The 21047-nt window shown below is 44.5% G+C and overlaps 1 protein-coding gene across 2 annotated transcripts in view; it reads left to right on the top strand.

Annotated features, from left to right (window-relative positions):
- Positions 1-21047, top strand: part of IGF1 (insulin like growth factor 1) — an 81579-nt gene that overhangs the window by 21372 nt on the left and 39160 nt on the right. The window lies entirely within an intron of this gene.

The raw sequence follows: 21047 nt of genomic DNA, 5'->3' as shown, positions 1-21047 counted from the left end.
CTCCTAGCCTGGGGATTTTTAAAAGGAAGTTAGTTGAGCACCTTGCCGGGGTCATCTGACCCCGGTGCTCTTTCCTGCCAAGGCAGGGGGTCGGACTAGATGATCTACCTAGGTCCCTTCCGACTCTAGCTACTATGAAACTATGAAACATATACCAGCTAGTAATGTTCCCTTCATCTTTTCTGACCCAATATATATTTCCATGTCCCCCATGCTGTTTCTAAAATTCAGCTGAGATCTCAACCTTTTTTTCCATAAAATTAAATAGAATATTCAATTCTCCCAACACACTTACATTTGCCTTATGTACCTACATGTACATATAAAATAGAAAAGTGTCCCATTTATTTACAGGGTTTTTAAAAAATGGTCCCCTATACTAATTCAATATTGCGAGATTTTTAAGGCCAAAGTGTTTGTTTTTTAATTCTTTATGCCTGTGTAAGATGCGCAATTGCTTATCTAAATTGCTGTGTAGAAAACAAAAGGAGGGTCTTTTAAATCTCTATGATATCATCTTTCTAACTTAAGTAAATCCAATAGTTTTATTACTGAAGATAAACAGTTACAAAAATACTGCTGATCAGTTCCACTTCGAATGAGTTAAGAACCTAAATAACAAGACCAGAAATATTGCAAACAAAAAAATAAACACTACTGCAAATTATTTCCACTTTCTCTGTTAACAGATAACCAGAACACATAATAAAGCATCAATTAAAATCTATGCCCTACCTACTATTTATTTTAATAAAACACCATTTCTACACCCTAATTTTTTTTAATGTATCCAACTACTTCATATGATTGCATTTTATGCAGGAGCAGGAAGAGGCATGTATCTTGTGGGTGTTGGATGTGGGTGAGGATAGTGTGGCAAAGAAAAATCAGGGTGGTAGGCCACAGAAAGAATGAAATTCTAATTTGGGATTCCCTGCTACTGTGATGGCTTGTGCTGGTGGTATATGTACTTTGGAAGCTTTTACTGGTTTAAGATAAGACAGGCTTCCTGTCTGAGATACATACACAGCATATTAAGGGGGTTTTTCCTATTAACTCAACCATGTATATTATTATTTATTAGAGCCTCCATTCCTACAGCTTTTTTGGTAACGTCTTCTTGTAACTTTTCAATATCCAGTACAGCTAATTTGAAAGCTAATTTGGACATCTATTTCTATTTAGCAGCTCCAAATTGAACAGTACTGTGAGGCAGCTGTAGACCAGTGGATTGTAATATCTTTCTTTTGCATCCCCATAATTCCTGAATTATTAGTCAGCAGGTCTTCCATACAGAAACTTAACTTTTTCCTACGTATTTCAAGTTTTATGTTTCTTTCCATTAAAGTTTCCAGTCTTTCACAGGCATATTTGGCTTGGTAGAGAAACTCCAGTGACTTATGGAATGAGGAAATTTGAGAGCAAGCTACTGGAAATGTATCGTATTCCTCCTTGTGTAATTTGGGAGCAAGCTACTGATAACCTGTCTAATTTTCTTAATTTAATCAACTGAATTATTGGCAAATATATATTCTGTATAAAAGCTTTACTATTCCTGAAATATACTTGTATTTTATCTTTCCTATATACCTTGTACTTTTATGTTTAAGTTATTCCTGGCTCCTTTTCTAATTGTTTCTGGTGTTGTCTCTTAAATTAACGGGCACTGAGTGAAAACAAGAATCCTACCGAAACCATTTCCAGTAGGACTGTACCTATGTTTTAGAATTCAGCAAGTAAGACAAAATAAATGTTCCTTATTAAAGTCATTATTCTTTCTGCTTACTCTAGAGGCATGTTCTGATCAGCTGGATTATTGTTAATGCTCCATTCTACCTATGTGAAGATGTGTATTGTTAGAATAGCTCATGTGTCATATTAAACATTCTATTGATTCTTTCATTCAATTTGAAATACAAATTCTAATAAGAGCTTTTTCTCTCCATTCAGTTCATTCTCAGACTGAAGATCTGTGACAATCTTGTATCATTTTTGTTGTCTTTGTATGGAGAGAAACTTTCAGAAGATAAAAAAGATCTAGATAGGCCTTGATCCCCCTGCCTAATGCATAAAAGGAGACCTTGTGCATATGTGGAATCTCAACTTCCATGGATTCCACCATCCGTGTAAAGATCTGCTTGCATGGATCAGTTTCATATTTGCAAGTGCAAAGTTTTGTTTGTATTAGTAGAACAACACTTGTGGGACACAGTGTCACAGTGGCACTCTACATGAACCCAAGGATCTGCTTATGCAGCTAGTGCATAGTAAGGACTTCTTCAGTCCTGTTCAAGGAGAACACCTGATGATGATGACTTCAATCTGGCTTATTGGGATTCCTCTGTGGATAAGCATTCCCTTTAGTTATGGGAAGCTGGAAGAGATGGGAAATGTTATATATAGACACTGAGCCAGGAAGAGGGGGAAGAGAACAGCTTTTGTCTTGATTTGTAATACACTTTATGTATTGTTGCATATCATGGGACATTTAGGGTGTATTTAGTCACATGAAAATATGAGAGGTTCAGATACTAATGGAGTAGTGTCCTGCTCCATTAGTATTCATGGAAGAAACTGACCTGCAGTAGATTTCTAAGAAATGGAAGTGGCAGTTTTATTAGAAGCCAAATCTGAGCAGAGAGTCAGGAAAGCATTCTTTCTTGTTTTTTATAAGAGTCATCATTGAACCGAGTTTGGCACATCATTGGGCAGCTCAAATTGACATTTAAAGAAACACCGTATGTGTTGTAATGATGAGCCCTGAAGTAAATAGAAAAAGAAAAAAACAACAACACTAAACTGCATTATTAGGAGTTGCCATAGATATACCAGGCATTTTAGGGGTTCAAGGAAGTAACAGATACTGCTGATCTACTTAGCTCTGCTATAAGGATGCATATGGAAGTCCACTGACTGAACTAAATGAGACAGAACCCAGCTTGAGGTCATTAGCAATTCATGTGCAAGTCAACGATCCAAAGCCCCTCTGACTCTCCAGTTTTTCTTTTCCCCCAAGGTAATACAGAACTGGTCCAAGGATAACCCCAGTGCCTGCCCTTCAGTGAACTGGAAACTGGAAATGCTAATTGCTGTGGCTGCAATTTCCAAACCAGTTGTTGAGGCCAGGAACTGTACTTCAGTTGTTCAGATCTTGCCAATTTTTTTCAATAGTTGCATTCTTCAAGAAGAGACAGAGAATAGCACTAAAGAAACAAGGAGGATGATTTATATTTGTTATGAGTAGATACATGCTCTGTTTACTTATATGACATTCTTTGTCATTCTCAGCTCTGTCTTAATATTATATGCTGCACCATTTTCATTTAATTTGAAGAAACAAATAAGCCTTTCCCTCAGTATGGGGGAACAAAAGATGTAAGGTGCCATAAAAATAAGTTGACTATAAAATGTAATGTAAATCTTTAAAAGTGGGCTTCAGATGAACTAGATGTTCATATACACATCCTTAGAAATACTGCTGAATGCCATCTCTTGGTTTAGTAAACAGAATGCCAGTTTTTCATAATATGCACATTTAAAAATGTAAATGATCAAAACAATATGCTTTCTTCAAAATAAATTATAATAAATTATCACTTCATATAATTATAAGTAACCATGTTAATACTTTCAAAGACAAGGGACCTAATTTTTCCTTCTTTGCAAAATTTGTAATACCATCCTGCTACTACAGCTCTGACTGTTTAAGTTGAAATTTTTTGTTCCAGACACCTTACTTGGGTTTCTAAAACATAAAGGGATTAAAGCCATAAACCTAACTGAACTGTTTCCTATCATCACCAAGAATAAGACTTGTGAGTGGTGGTGGTTTTATTCTAATTTTGCTGACATTTTTCCAATGTAAATTATGTTCTGGATGACCCTGATTTAAAACAGATACAGAGGTCTAACAACAAGAGTCTGTTTCCTGTGCAGCAGCAGTGGCAGGGGCAGCAGCAGGGGTTAGGCCAGCTGTAGCAGCTGGGCCAGCAGTGACAGCAGCTGGCATTCTTATGCCCCTTTTAAGTTGGTATCTTGGGTTAGTGCCCTAGTCACCCACCAAGCACTATGCTACGTTAGAGATGAGCCTGAAATCTATTGAAATAGATAGAAACTTTTAAATAAATCAGACTTGATACCACCACCAACAAGAACCAAACAACCAGGTAACAGGTAGCACATTCTGACTTTAAAAGGTTATTTTTTAATTTTGAAACAGTAAATTTAATCAATAACTTAAGGGATAATGGTAGGTTTTGGTAGTGGTAAAGCCAGCACAGATTATACTAATGAGAAGACATATCATATTGGATAGAAGGAAGAACCTCTGGGTACTTTTTCTAAATTTCTAGCTTTGACAAAGCCCAGGTTAAAAAGCTGAGCATTTTAAAAACAAGCCTCAGCAGCCAAATTGCTGAACTGTTTCAAGTAATACATAGTTTCACTCCAGATGGCCATGACCCATCAGTTTCTTTCTCCTATTGACTTCCATTTGCTTTTGATCATTTCATTGATATCCATAATGAAACATCTGCTGGAGACTGGGAGCTGGGGCACTGGCACTCCCACTTGTGGGATGTGCTTGCTGGTGGGGACTTTGGAGAGCTGCATGAGGGAGCTCCAGGAGGAGGTGAACAGGCTGCATGCTATCAGGGAACACGAGGCAAAGATCGACATGTACTGCCAGGCCCTGCACCCAGAGAAGCATACCATGGGAACCAGGAAGAACAACAGGCTTGAGCAAGATGACCCAACCAACAGCATATGGAAGTTGGTCACTTCAGGCCCAAAGCCACAAGGCGCCTCAGTTGTTCCACCAATAGCCCTGCCCAATAGCTATGCAGCTCTCACAACATTGATGGATGGTGCATCTGTGTCCTCTGCACTGCAAACAAGATGAGAACATCTGCCCCCACCAAGGAAGCAATGAAGAGTGACTGTCATGGGAAAATCTCTCCTGTGGGGCACAGAAGGAACTATTTGTCATCCAGACCCTCTTGCTCGAGATTTCTGCTGCCTTCCATGAACCAGGATCTGCAATGCTATGGAAAGGTTCCCTAAGCTGGTCCACCCTATGGACCACTACCCCATGCTCCTTGTCCATGTGGGCAACAACAATATGGCAAGAAATAGCCCTGGGAGAATCATGGATGACTACAAGACCATGGGGGCAAAGCTCAAGGAGCTAAGAGTACAAGTGGTCTTCTCCTCAGTCCTCCCAGTCAGGGGCTGAGGCTGACAAAGAGAGGTCAACCAAAGACTTCTCAGATGGTGTCACCATGTAGGCTTCGGATTCCTTGACCTTGGTATGCAGTTCAATGGCAGTGGTCTACATGCAAAAGATGGTATTCACCTCACAGGCAGAGGGAGAACGCTCTTTACTAGGAGAGTTGCCAACTTGCTGAGGAGGGCTTTAAACTAGGCATGTTTAGGGGAGAGGGCAGAGGTTCCACCATTATACATGAATACTCTACTGAACGTGACTCCTCTTTCCATAATGACTTGAGAGAGGGCATTGACATAGTGGAGACCCAGGTGAGCACCAATGCCCTAAGATACTCACATAGCAACAAAAAAACTGAAGCAAACAGAAGGGAACTCAGGTGCTTTTGTTGCCCATGCTTCTGCTGTTTCCATAGACAGGAGGTACTGGCTTACCTTGTGGCAGACAAGGAATCTGACTTCACTGGGCTGATGGAGACCTGGTGGGATGAGAGGTACAATTGGTCAGTGGATATTGAGGGCTATAGGCTCCACAGGAAGGATCAAGTTGGGAAGAAGGGAGGAGGGGGGACCCCTCTACATGAAAGGGCAGCACCCCTCCCTGCAAGTCAGGTTTGATAGTAGGGAGAGATCTCTTGAGATCCTCTGGGTCAAGATACAAGGGGGTTCAGGAAAGGGAGACCTGAAGGTGGGAGTCTACTATAGACCTCCCTTCCAAGAAGAGGAGAATGATCAGGCATTCTCCAGGGAATTGACTGAGGCAGCTAGAACTAAAGACCTGATTATCATGGATGACTTCAATTACCCTGACATCTGTTGGGAGGACCATTGGCTGGCTCCAGCAAGTCAGCTAATTAACTGGCAGCTATCAATGACTTGTCACAGGTCATTGAAGGACCTACTAGGGGTAAAGTCACTCTGGACTTGGTGCTTATGAAAGATGACATGGTAGAGACCCTGAAGATTGGAGGCACTCTGGGTGCCAGTGACCACGATCTGATTAGGTTCACCATCTGCCAGAAGGCTAGGATCCTAATTAGAACAGAAGTCCTAGATTTCAGAAGGGCAGACTTTGACAAACTCAGAAGGCTAGTTAGAAAACTCGCCTGTAACCAGCGACTGGACAATTTGGGAGTTCAGGAGCAACGGTGCCTTTTCAAGGGAGCAATTCTCACTGCCCAAAAAGAGGCCATTCCCATGTAATCAAAGAGTAGGAGAGAAGCCAAGAGACCCGCTTCGCTCAACAGGGACATTAGAGAACTTTTGAGAAAGAAAAATGATGCATATAATCAATGGAAAAAAGATTCAGCAACCAGAGAACAGTTCAATTATATAACCACAGTCTGCAGGTATTAAATACAGAAAGCCAAGACAGGCATGGAGAGCAAGCTGGCATCCAAAATAAAGGACAACAAAAAGTCCTTCTACAGGTACATGGGGAGGCAAGAAGAAATCAAGCTTCTCTGTGGGACCCCTACTGAATATGGAGGGACAGCCCACCATTGACCCCCATGAAAAGGCTGAGCTCCTAAATGAATACTTCACAGCAGTATTCCGGAAGGCTAATAGGAGCTGTGCTTCTGTCCAGAGGCCCAGAGAACACAAGGAAGCCTACAGATAACATGAAATCAGTCCCGAACATGTGAGGGCCCTCTTAGAACAATTGGATGTTTTCAAGTCCACTGGGACAGATAACCTGGTTCCAAGAGTCCTGAAAGAACTGGCTGAACTCATAGCAGGGTCCTTGATGAAGATATTCCAAAAGTTGTAGAACTCCAGGATGATCCTGGGTGACTGGAAGAGGGCCAGCGTGATGCCCATCTTTAAGAAAGGGAGGAGGCTGCAAACTACAGAGTGGTCAGTTTGACTTCAATCCTTGGAAAAACTTCTGAAAATATTGTTAAAGAGGTCATCAATCACAAGCTTGTAAGTGACAGGATATTAAGAAATAACCAGCATGGCTTTGTGGAGGGTAGATCATGCCTGACAAACCTGGTGTCCTTTTATGACCAGGTACCTAACGAGCTAGACAAGGTTCATGAGGTAGACATCATTTACTTAGATTTCAGTAAGGCCTTTGATTCTGTCTCCCATGAAATTCTCTCAGACTGGCGGATACTGGCCTGGAGCAGCCTATGGTGAGGTGGATAGATAACTGGCTTAGAGGCCTGTACCAGAGAGTTGTAATTGATGAGGTGGCCTCATCCTGAAGGACTGCCATCAGTGGTGTCTCACAGGGATCGCTGCTTGGACCCGTGCATGGCATCTGAATGGGATCTGGGGGTCACAATTGACCAGAAGATGAACCAACAGTGAAAGGACGTCACCAGCAGGGCAAAAGCATCAGCCAATGTGTTGCCAACAGATCCAAAGAAGTGCTTCTCCCTCTCTACTCAGAAGTGATGAGGGTGCAACTGGAGTACTGTGCCCAGTTTTGGGTACTGCACTTCAAGAAGGATGCAGATAAACTTGAGAGGGTGCAGAAAAGGACCACTTACATGACTAGGAGCCTGAAGGATAGGCCCTATGAGGAGAGACTCCAGAAGCTGGGCTTGTTCAGTTTGGGTAGAAGGAGGCTGTGAGGTGGCTTGATAGTCACCTACAAATATGGCAGGGGGGAACACCGGGATCTGGGGGAACAACTCTTCAGGAAGCTATCCTTTGGGAGGAAGAGGACCAATGGGCACAAACTAATGGAGGGAAGATTTAGGCTGGACATAAGGAAGAACTATTTCACCATAAAAATAACTAGAACCTAGAACACACTTCCAGCAGTCACCTTCCTTGGAGGTGTTCAAGAGGAGGCTGGATAAGCACCTTGTTAAACTAGTTTGAGCTCTTTAACCTCCTGCCTATGGCAAGGGACCAGACTCAGTGATCTTACAGGTCCCTTCAGGTTCATTGACTCTATGAGTCTATGGGCGCATCCACATATGCAAGTATGTGTGCTTGCAGCAGCTCAAATAGAAGTGGTGAAAATTTGAGCCAGGGCTTTTTGCCTCAGCACACATGCTCAGACATGCACTTTGTTTTAAAGCAAATTGTGTCACTTGGGGCAAAATAACCCTGACTGGCTCCTCCCAGATCTGCAGCCAGGGGGAGCAAGAGCCCAGGGCCAGCATCTCTGCTGTCCCCAGCAATATTAAAAGCTGCCCTGTCCTGGCCCCATCAGTACAAAAAGATGCCCTGACAAGTAGTTCAGGGTTACTTGCTCTCAGGAGTTTCTGGGGCCCAGTCAATTGGTAACTGGGGACACTAACCCTTGTGCCAGCTGGACTGCTGAAGCAGCCCTGAGAGTTCCCTACACCCTCTACCCACTGCAGCCATCTGGCAGAAGGGGATGCTGCCTGACTGTGACCTGCTGTACACCTGCCAGACCTGGATGGGGACTGCACAGCCAGTGGAGGCATCTGCCCCTCTGGGCCAGCTGCCAGTGGGCTATGGCTGCAGGGTTGGCCTTTGTGCAGCACTACTGCCATGCATGCCCCTGCCTGGCCATCTGGGCAGCTCTCATCTGGAAGATGTTCCCAGTGTGGTGGCCTACTTTAAACTGTCAAAGCATTTCCTCCTGGCCCCAACTGGCCAGGAGGTCAGCCACCTTCAGCTGGGTCCAAGGTGCCAGATCTGAACAGGTAGGGTCCTGCCACTGGCCTTCCTAGCACAAATTCTGGTGTTCCCTATTTGAAAACTGAAAAATCCCTGATAAAAAAACCTCAGTCACTCTGTAAAATACCCCCAAATCCATGTTCCTCCACGACTAAAACAAAAGACCACTATGTATATATATAGAGAGAGACAGAGAGACAGCGCTCAGTTGGGCAATGTTTTATTGATATACCTACAGTGTTAAAGCAGTTTGGATGCGTAACAGTGTCTCTATCATCATAATAAAGTGAATTCTAAATACCTATATGTTTTGCAGCCCCCCATCAGGGGTAACAGCCTCCCCAACAGAGGCCAAATGGCCCCCACAGGGGCTACTTCCCCTGCAGGGCCCACATGCCCAGCCCCCCGATAAGCCCCTTCAAAGGGGTTTGAGAAGCTGGAAGAGACATGTGCAGGCTCATCTGGATGCAACCTATGACTTTATATTGTAATGAATTTACTTTGTGCTTCAAAGGTACCATGGATCATCTTTGTACTTGGTTTTGCTGGTCTGGGTTTTGTGGATTAGCACCCAGAGAAACTTACAGAGATACAGAGGTGATTAAGTTCTATTGAAATCAGTGATAGAGAGGTTCCTAGGCATTTTGGAAATGCCCATTATCCATCTTCCAGCATTGGATACCTAAATACATTTGAAAATCTGTCCCTGGAATCTCTTCTGAAAGTAGGAAATACATTTCTTGGGTGTTTGAAAATTCCAGAGATACATAAAACAACTCTAAAATTTTAAAAAATGACATACTGACATGGCTGTCTGTGGTGTGAATTATTCTAATATACTCAGCATGAAGTCTTCTTAATTCTAGCAAGTGTGTGTGAGGCATCAAATGAAATCTAATAATTTCCAGAGTGAGCTAAAAATAATGAAGGCTGAATTTGAATAAATATTCTGTCAGGTGGCATTCTGAAACAGACAGTAGTTAATCAGAACTTCAAATGTTACCTTTCCACTAAACAAGAGCACTGTTTGCAAGATGCCAAAACCCAAAAGTAGGCCAGAAAAAATACAGAATAAAGGTTCAACATGAAGAAAGTAAAATTAATAGTAAAAGCATAGAGGGGGAGACAGAAGGGTCAATGGTAGTCTTTCTGCAGCATTTGGAACGAGGTACACTAGTTATACTTTATGTGCTTTAAGCATGCAGAATGCTTTACAGCTGTAACAGAACAGATGTTCACAGCACATAAAGCATTTTAAAATGGCAGCTCCAGCTCCAAGTTAACCCTGGATGGATTGGTACTAACTTAAAGGGCTTTCTCTTAGAGTGCTTTATTGAACATCTGTGCCAGATCCCATCAAGGGTTAACTTAGAAGGGGGAAGAGAAGTTTCTGTCCCAGTCCCCATACTATGGCACACCACAGCCCAGCCAAGGGTGTTGTGGGGAAAGGAGTCCAGGCTCTCCCTCTGCAGCTACTGGAAAAGCAGCCCCCATTCCCTGCCAGCTAGTAAGGGAAAAGAGCCCCCTTACTATAAGGGCCTGCCCACAGCTTGCTGGCTTGAGGCTCGGGGGTGGGGCTGGGACAGGCTGGGGCTGGGCAGCAGTGGGGCTCCATTCACCCATGCCCTCTGCCTGAGAGACCTGACAACTGCAGCCAGAAGCTGCAGAGGATGGTTTCTCTGGCTTTTCACTGCACTGGGACCTGCAAGGGAGCTCCCCCCTGATGTGAGCCTCCCACAACAGCTTGCTGGCTTGGAGGGTCAGGGGAGTCAATCCTGGTTCATGTGGTATGGGGACTCCCTTCCCCACCCCTGCCTCAGTTCAGAGCACAGCAAAAAGCAGGGCTGGGCAGCTCTGCTGCAGCAGCTGGCTGCCACTGTCAAGATGCTAGGGTGGGGGAAAGGGAAGCTCCTCGCCATTGAGACCTTCCCACAGCTTGCCAGCTGGGGTCTTTGTAAGGGGCCGGGCCAGGTCCCCATGGTAGAGAGGGCTCCCTTGCTCCCTGCCCAAGCCTCTTGAAAGCAACATCCAGCAACTGCAGGAGGGGAAGCCTGGCCTAGCATTTCCTGGCACCAGGAACTGGGACCAGGGGGAGGGAGTCCCCTCTGCTGTAGGGACCAACTGCAGCTAGTAAGCTGTGGGGTGTTACTCATGACAAGTGGCTCTCTTTCCCCAGCCACAGCCAGCAGTGGCAGCATGAGTTCCCTGTGCTGCTTTTTTACTGCACTGGGAACTCTGGCAGGGCTTAGAAAATGCTCCCCTTCCATGAGGAGGCCTTGCCCAACCCCCAGCAAGACCCAAGCCAGGAAGCTAGGGGAGCCTACCCAATAGGGGGACTCCTTTTCCACCCACCTCCACCAGAATTACCAGTGCAGTGAAGAGTGGCACAGGGAACTTGCACTGCAAGCTGCACCTAGGAGAAATGAGCCTCTCTGCTAGGCAGGTCCCTCCCAGCTTCCAGGCTCAGGTCTTGCTGGGTGCCAGGCCAGCTCCCCTATGGCAAGGGGCTTCCTGTCCCCCAGCTGCAGCCAGAAGCAGCAGCCCGAGTTCCCTGCACCACTTTTCACCATGCTGAGAACTCCGGTGGGGGGAGGGGGCAGGAAAAATCCCCCCCTGTGGTGCAGGCCTGGGCCTTCTCTCAGCAAAACCCAAGCCAAAAGCTACCTGGCAGGGGGGATCCTTTCCCACAATCCCCCCCTACCCCCAGCAAGAGTTCTAGTTGTGGCAAAAAGTGGCACAAGGAATTCACACTGCCACTGCTGGCTGCAGCTGGAGGAAGAGAGTGACATCCCCCCAGTCAGGGCCCCCCCCCCCCCCCCCCAGCCTGCTGGCTGGAGTCGGGGGGCAGGGACAGGTCTGAGCCAGGTCTGCATGGGATGCAGGGCTCCCTTCCTCCCCTCCCCCCCAGCCACTGCTGACACACTCCAGCAGTTAGGGCCGCTGCAACAGCTTCCTGGGACGCATGTGGGAACATCCTCCATATGCTGACCTTGGCCAGTACAGGCAGGGACTGAGTCCTCCCCCACCACAGAGCATGTGTCTGGTTGGAATTTGCTCTAACTTATAGCACTTTAAGTAAAGCGTGATAGAGTGCTTTCTGCCACAGGCTTTTTAACTTTTGTACTGAGCCTGGGTGATTACTAAACAGAGTAAAAAAAGAAAGCTCAGGTTTGGGCCTTGATGCTCCTGGGGGGTGGCTGGCCTGCTGTTGGGAGCATAAGGTCAGAGAATTAAAATGTAAATGAGCAGCAGGTTTAGGCTAAAAGCGGGGCCTGATAGTTGCCCTAGGAAGCAGTAAAGACAGACTTAGTGGCTGAAATTCTCTCTCTTTTGTAATGGACAAAGTCTGGATGCAGCAGTGATTCTCAAACTTTTTTGGACTGTAGTCCCCATTTTAAGCTTGTTTTACTGTTATGTACCCCTATGATGACTAGTTATAAAAAAGTTATATTCCATGTCATTTTAATGACAGGGTAACTTCTTTAAGTGCCTAAGGTATTTAGAAGAAAAAAAAATGAAGGACAACCCTTTAATTTCCTCTATTTCTATTTCCCCTTTGCTTTCTTCTTCTTTCCCATTCCTGCATTACACATACCCTCCAGAAGGTCACCACATACCTCCAGGGACCCAGCTAGAGAAATACTGGGTTAGCATATCATAATGGCCCCTCTGGATTTAAAAATCTATGAAGGTGTTGACCTTACTTTTCCTCCCTTATGTAGCCTTGGGCAAATTATATTCTGCATTCTGATATAGTCTGTACTTACATGATCACAATCAATTTTTATAGGATCCTGATGTAATTTAGTGCACAGGATGGATGGTGCTCAGGGAAAGGCACAGCTGTTCAATATTTATTTTGACCTCATAGTTCAATATTTGGCCCTATGCCTTATCAAATGCACACTAGCCAGAAAGTGCAGTGAATAAAGAATTACTAATTTCCTTACCACCTCTTTTCCACTACTCATCACTAAAATATCTGATTGTAGTACAAAGATTAATAGACTTCACCTTACAACTCTCTTGTATTTATCCCTATTTGATACAACTGAGAGAGAGAAAAAAGTGCAAATTGTTTCCTAAATTTAGGTGCCTTAGTAACTGGATGTCCACCTAGATTTTGCGCAATATTTAGCAATTGTAATAGCACTTTAAGTTTAAAGCATTGTACACACATTAGCCAATTACTTCTCCTAATCCTTTGGGATATAGGTAAATAGTATTATCCCCAGTATACAAACAGAAAAATGGAGGTAGAAGGGCAAAACGAAATTCCATAATATGCAGCTGCAACTGTCCCTCCCACTCCTTCAAAGCAGTCTAGCAGGGTTTGAATTTTGATACTGCAGCTTAGCTCTCTACCACTTGTGGTAAAAGACAATTCACCACCACACTGGGCAGAAGAGTTATACTGTGTGAACCAGTTGATAAAGAAACATATGACACACTCAAACTTTTAACAGGCAAAATATGAACAGCTGGACAGTTCCAGCAACAATTTAAAAAAATCTTCTTATCTAGGAATAGCCTTGTGCCCTAGTCTTGCTGCATAGGCTGAAGTCTCCAAAAGGGAGAAAAAAGAAATCCAGAAAAGCTTCGCAATAGGGAAAGATATACAGTCCTGACACAGGGTCACTAATACCCCTCCTACATGTACACACACTTCTGTCAAGTGTATTATAGTGAAGCCACACTTAATAGGTGAAATATGTCTTTTTGTGGTGGTCCAATGTAAAGCTGCCCCTACCATGGAGCCATCAGAATATTTTCTTGTACAGTAGGGAACAAGTGCAGTAACTGGGTAACATGGAAATTATTCTAATTTACCACTGAAATTCTTAGTTACTACAGCAATTCCAGTTAACATTAATGTCCTTCATCCTTACATTTTTAAGGCAGAGACAGGCACCACATTTCTTCTAGGTGTGAAAAGCTTTTCTCCTGGCACAAAAAAGCATACAGCCATTCAAGGGGTTTCTTGCAGAATAGAACTAGTGCTTCCATAGGAAAGTTAGATCACTTCCAGACAGGAAGAGCTCTCTCCTCTTGCACTGATTTGAATGCTATATGTTTTTCTTGGGAGGTAAAGATCTCCCACATCTCACAGCGGGCTGTAGGAGAGGGAGGAAGGGAGAACACTGCCCCCCCTACAGCCCACCTAGGGGTGAGGTGTCAAGGAACCCTGTGGGGCCCCTGCTGTCAGTGCCAATGCTGCCAGTCACTGAACAGACTTGGGCCACATAAGATTTGTATTCAGTGTAAACCAACTTGGTCCAAAAACATGATGAAATCAAATCCTTCCATAAGATTTCTCATAATATCTGGTTTTAGCTGAAGTGATCAAACATTTTTTTTAATGAAAACCTTATTTTTCTCTTTTTAAAACGAACACAGTAGCTACTGACAGACAATGCTGACATACCCTATTTTTTGTCCAAACAAGTACAGAGCCCTTGGCTGTTGTGTAAGTATCCCTCACAACAAGGTGTGAATGGGCTTCAGCTTTCAGCTGGACTGACCACCCCCAGACCTTTAGCAGGGAAAGTATAACTCAGACTCCATTAATCATTGGGCAGTCTGCTGAAACAACCAGCAAGAGTGCCAATTAGCGCCTGCGGTCTTGTGATGTAAATGCTTACCCACCAAGAACTATAGCTGAAACCACTATTTCATTTCACAATAGCTTTCAGATAATAATGCCTTTTGATTACCAAGCCCGGCTGGAATTAAACCAGGAAACTACAAACAAATAGCCTTTTCTATGTGTCAGTGTGCTATGGGAGGGTGCTTTCTTCTTTTGTGGCTTTTATTCCTTCCCCATTGTGTGTAACTCTAGTAAACCAATGTCTCCTTTGAAGACTTTGAGCGGACAACTTGAGCTTTATGCCATGAGTCCATCTTAACTGGTTTTGACAGGGCTTTTCAGACAGACAGAGAAACTGATAGCTGCTTGTTTCTATGTTTTCAAAACAGGTTGATTATATGTTGAGTAAAAGTTTCATTTTATTGCTTGCTTATAACCTCAAAAGATGGAGAGCTATCCAGGAAAACTCAGATTTAATTGTATATCAGTGGAAGACTGTTTCCTTGCTGAAAGGCCTGTAATCACAAAGAAACTAGAATAAATAGACTGTTTGTGCCTGAAACTGACAAAAGTCTGGAATTTTAAAGTCCATCTCATGCCATCTCACATGTCTGAGCCAAGGGCACAATATCAAGTCTTTACTTTGAATTGCCTCCCTTTTTTCAGTCTACATGACATCCTTTATACTATTTTAAAGGCTCAGCCATAATGCTTTTTAAAGTACTGCCCTGCATTCAATTTTGGATGCATTTAAACTACAGTAATTGAGCTGACGGCTGTTCAGCCTTCATGCAGCTAGTGAGAGAGCGATCCAATGACCCCAAGTTCACTGAGATTTCTGGAAAAACAACAACAAGAGCTTGGAAGGCCAATGCCTCAACACACAAAGAAATATATTGAATACTTTTAAAGATATAAAATTCTTAGAACTGTTGGACAGGCTTCCGCATGTGAACTCTCACATCCAAGCTGCATTGCTAAAGAGCATGACTCCAATCAGAAGGCTGACATCATCTTGTTGCACAATGCATAACCATAGCAATGCCACTTTTAAAAATGTGTTATACATGCATTCAGCAACTATGGATCTCCACACTGTCAACTGCTAAACAAAAGATAGTTCAAAACATTTCTTTTGAAATATGAGCTCTCTATATTTTCAGAGAAAAAGAGTTTAGGGGTTGCCAGAAAGCTAACAATGAAAATTGGAATATTTTATTTATTCAAAATAGATGCATCAGGATCAGGCTCCCCCACCACTTTGAGTTGATGGTAGAGGTTTTTATGAATAACTTCTTCTGATAAAGACTTTTCATCCACATTTGCATCAAAATAAAATCAAATCCTTACCAAAATATATGCAGCAATAACCAGCATGGTGGTGCTACACTACTAGCTGAATGAACTGTGCCTAGGACAAATTAATCTGGGGACTGACTGAAGTGACTGAAAGACAGTATACAAGAATTCTAGGTACTGGGAGATTGATACAGATGGGTTCCTCCATTGTACTCCAAATTCAAGCATCCTTGCAATGGATTCTGTGCTAGTACAGAAAACTCATCCATAATATTGCATTTATAAAAGGAAAGGACTAACCATTGCAGGGGTCAAATTTGCTAAGAAACAATTAAGACTAATTCAGTTCCTGCTATGCAGTCCAGGATTCCACAAATTGGAGCTCTGAATAGGTAGGAAATGACATAGCCTGAAGTGTCTCCATTTCGTCTTCTGTGATTCAGAGGGCTCAGAAAATGACCCAGCAGATAAAGCACAGAGCAGTAGGAAAAGCTAAATTTATTCCTGGATTGGACACTAATTTGCAGTGTGGTTAACATGGCCATGGGCAAGTTATTTTACCTATATTTGTCTTTGTTTCTCCACGTGTAAAGTGCAGACAGTTATAGTTATCCACCTTTTCCATGTTTTTGAAAACCATGCATCGAAAGGGCTGCGTAAGTGCAGAGGATTATTTCTATTATTAGGTGTAATTGAATTTTTTTTTTTTAAAACACAACATGCCTGAATTGTTCTGTTTTTACCCTGTCCTTTCCTTTGTTTTTCTTCAGACATAGGTTCTTTTATCTATTTTTCTTTAGAAATCCATTCATAAGTAATTACATTGTTGAAAAAGGGTAACAAATTAGCCAACATCAACATTATCAAACATTATAGGTTAAAGTTAGTTATACAGGCTGAATGAGAATTAGCTACTGCATTCAAACAAGCCATTATTGTATATTATGTGTTTGTACAGGGTACCCTCAAGCACTTCACCATTATATAAAATGTTGTGGGACTTAACAGTGGGGCACATCCACAGAAACACTGCCTATATAAAGTGCCTGGGATTGGTTTGATAAATTATGACAGGATTTCTACTGGTTTTAAAAGCAGAAATTTGGTCCTAGTTTTGCTCCCATGGAAATCAACAACAAATCTTTGGTGTGTTGAAACACCTCACTTTAATGTTGACTTCAAGGAGATTTTGCCCTTAGTGGATTAAAATGCATTGAGAATTTAGAGGTCCATTACAGCTAAAACTAAGTTGAGTTTGGTTTGTACTTTCTCTACAGTTACTTTCTACACCTTGGCTACAGGCAGACATTACACACCAACCAGTTTAAGTGATCAGAAACTGGTTTAAACCTGTGACAGAACAGACGTTCAGTGCAGATAATCCAGTTTTAAAATGGCTGAAACCAGTTTGAGATCAACCTGGTTGAATGTAGTATTAGACTTAACTGATTTGGGTCAAACCGGTTTATGCAATGTCTATCCCAGACCCTTTCCTAGTTTAAGTTAAACCAGAGTCCCCCAGCATTCCAGATGCTTTGCTAAATGTGGCTCTGCTCTCTGCTCCAGCCCAGCAAGGCTGGCCCCTTCCCTGGATACAGCTCTGGCAGAGACTGCAGGTACAGCAGCATCTGCTTGGCTTACTCCTCCCCCTCCCCCTCACCACTCCCTGCTGAAGCAGGGATTTCCCCCCTCCCTTCTAGCTTACTCAGACACCTCTCAACATTACCTAGCATACCACATGCTGGCTACAGTCCATGCTATGGGAGACAGGACAAAGGCAGACATAAGACAGTGTCATCTTAGGGCTCTTTGTAGCTAATCAACAGGTAGCTGTTTAAGAGCTTGAACTAATGAGAGCTACTTTTGTTTTGCTGATGGGCTGATAAAGACTGTGTAACTCCCTGCTGTATAAGTAACTGCTGTGTAACTCCATGCTGACTCCTTCGCTAGTCAGAGAAGCAGCGACCGGGGGCGGGGGGGAGGAAGGACCCCTCCCTAATCAGACCATCCTGCTGGGGCCTGGCCATGCCCCCCTCAGCTCAGCACTATGACAGGAAAGGGAGAGAAGGGCTGCTCTAGGCCCTCCCACTGCCCCAGCTTCTAGCTTAAGCGACTGCAGGTACGTGCCTGCATTTCTGGAATGAAAAAGGAATGTCTATACACCTCCAAATCAGTTCAAGTTTTGTGGGTTAGACTAACCTACAACGATTGAATCAATTGAGGCTTCTTGAATGCCTGTCCCTAGCATTTGAGAGTAGCTTGGTCTCTACATGGGGCCAAATTTGAATATCACTAGGAAGCTCTACTACTGCAGAATGCAGAAGCTTTTTTGAACAGTTCTCATAGGGCAGCATATTACAATCTATTTAGCCCCAGATGCAAATAAAAACATCAGTTTTGACCTATAAATCCCACTACATAGAAGCCATCTTTCTCCCTTGCTTGGTACCCCAGCAGTAGTGGCCAGCTGAGAAGTCTGAGCTAACAAGCTGCTAGATTAAACATGGGGAAACTAGTGTTCAGGAATGCCTCTGTACCAACTGATATGGCTCCCATTCAGGCTACTGAGCTTGCTATATCCTTTGTAAAAATAAGTAGCGCTATGCTATTTATATCAGGCATCAAATGCAAGAGAAACTCCTCTGGCAACAGCCTTCATAAAATGTGCTAGCCTTTTGTGTCAATGGGCTGGATCCCCACTTTGGGATTAGGCCAGACCATGGGAGCCTCCGTGATTTTTGTCATCCCTTAAAGGAAGTGAAAACCTGCCTCTCCTCCTTTTTGCCCCACCTCCCCTGCCTGCCATTACTGCTTTCCCCAAGCTGAAGGAAGCATTAGAGCTGTTCCTGTCTGCCAGAACCAAGCTGCATGTGGGCTGGGCTCAGCTGGGTACAAGGAAAACAACAGCTGGGATGGGTGGGGATGAGCAGGTTGGGGGTTGGATCCTATTCCCTGTGCCTGCTCCCAAGAGAAGAGGCATGAAGGGGGAAACTACTCTTCTGCCCTGCTATTGCCACTATCCCTGTCCCCAAATGAACCCAGCCCTAGTGCAGCCTGGCTGGGGCAGAGAGGGACAGCTCTGGTGCTTCTTCCACCCCATTACAGCAGGAAAGCAACAGGGACAGGTCTGGGTAGAGAGAAAGCCCATAGGTAGTAAGTGCTCTCCTCAACTCACTTCTACTTTTACACCTGCTACCAGACACATACTGGAATGTGTTTGGCCTAAAGGTAGATAAGAATGTTACAATAAAGCTGTTATCCTGATCTGACCATCTCTTCAGGGCCTTCCTACTTAGGAGAGAAGAATCAAATCACGTAGTGGTTAAAATTCTGGCAACTGGTTTGCTGTTCATTGTCATGCCTCCAATATGAGACAGGATGGTCAGCACCAAAAAGAAAATCAGTGCTGCTAATTCTGGCATGAGTAGAAGGTGCTGTTCCTGAACCCAAAAACTCCACAGGGGAACAAACCTCTGTAACCTGCTCTTCCCTCGATGCCTCGTGAAGCGGCTATCATCAAATAGATCACTGCAGCTGCTAGTTCCTAGAAGCAAGTACAGGGTAGAACATTCAAGACCTTGAGCCATCAAATGTTCTAACAAGAAAGGGCCAGCATAAATCTTCCCAATTAAAGAGTGTGATGTTCTTGGGCAGGCTTTTCCACAATAAACAGAACTCTCTGATGGGAAACAATTTCTCCTGTGTACCTCCCCCCCCACCACTCCCCTATCATGTCTTACATACCCCCAGGGATACACATACCACAGTTTGGTAACCTCTAGATAAGACAAACATTTTACCCTTTTTCATCTAGATGAAACACAGCATCTGTACTTTTCCAAATAAGGGGTAAAGTCCAGGAAAAAAGCTTCTTCTCATTCTCCAGGGCATTCTGCCAATGTCATAAACTCAAAGGCTAAGACAGATGTTCAGAAAGCCCCTGATAGAAGTGTTCTATCATGTTTTACTTAAAATGCTATAAGTTAAAGCACAAGTGAACTGAACGGATATTCACTGTTTAGTGGAGGGAACTTGGAGCCTATCCACACTGGCCTCTAGGAGTGCTCCCTCATGCCTCTCTGGAAGCTGCCCGAGTGGCCTCTTCCCCCCCACCCTGCAGCTGGTGACCATCATCAGCAGCTGGGGAGGAAGAGATCCCAGACCTCTTTGCCAAACAGAAGCTTGTTGCTGCTTGGGGCTGCTGCAGTTGCAGGGAGAAGGGGGAAAACTAGGGTTACCATACATCCAGGTCTCCTGGACATGTCCTCTTTTTGAGTCCTCCCATCTCTGTCCGGGAAGTTTTCTGAAATCTCAACCAATGTCCAGGATTTTGCTCTGCTCTGCTCTGCTCTGTGCTGCTTGTGGGAGCAGGAGTAGGGCAACTGGAAGCAGGGGAACCATGTGCAAGTATGCATGCACACGCATGTGGCTGGCATGCAGCCAGGCACAGTGGTGGAAGCGGCAACTACATGCAATAGTCTATGGAGAGCAGGAGGTGGAGAGCCAGGGCTTGGGGACTGTCTGGAGTATGTGTGTGCATGCATCTGTGCATATGGCAGGGTATGTGGAAGGGATGGGGTGTGTGAGGGGGGTGGGTGCCTCCTGGCACTGAGGGAAGGTGTCTGGGTGCTGGGGCTGCAGCAGGGCAGGGGGTGGGAAGAGACACCTTCCCCTCCAGCAGCAGAAGAGGATGAAGGGGCCTTTTGGGGGCAGCAGGGAGCTCCATGGCCAGGGGGGCCAGTGCCTGTGCTCACAGGGGCTGGGAGGCCCAGGAGACACTGCCAGGGGATGGGGGGTGGGGGGCATGGCCAGGCTGCCTGGCATAGTGGTAGAAGCACAGCCCACATCCTTTCCTCTTCCCTCCTACCCATTCTGGGGCTGGATTCACTCCACTACCACCTGCACAAATTAGAGTTGCTGCACTCTGGGGAATGGGGGACCTCAGGTTAGGAGATGGTCACCAGCATAGGCCAGGTGGGGTGAGGGACTGTGGGTCAGGAGTGAGGGACACTGGCAGGGCCAGGGGTCTGTGGGTCAGGAGTGAAAGGCAGCAGCAGGGATGGAAGGCTGCAGCTTAGGAGTAGGGGGCAGTGGCAGAGCCAGGGGGCTGTGGGTTGGGAGTGAGGAGTCCCTCCAACAGGTGTCCTTTTTTTTGGAACTGGAAGTATGGTAACCGCAGAGAAGACACCAGACCTAACTGGGGCTTTTTTCACTGTTGGAACTGGCTGAGACTGCATGCTCCAGGACCATGGTTGTCATGGGTGACTTCAATTACCCAGACATCTCGTGGGAAGATCACTCAGCAAAATCTGAGCAGTTGCAAACCTTCCTC

Source organism: Crocodylus porosus, unplaced genomic scaffold (genome assembly GCF_001723895.1).
Source record: "Crocodylus porosus isolate Cpor-Errol unplaced genomic scaffold, CroPor_comp1, whole genome shotgun sequence".
In the NCBI taxonomy this organism is placed as follows: domain Eukaryota; kingdom Metazoa; phylum Chordata; order Crocodylia; family Crocodylidae; genus Crocodylus; species Crocodylus porosus.
This window is presented reverse-complemented; position numbering and strand designations above follow the sequence as displayed.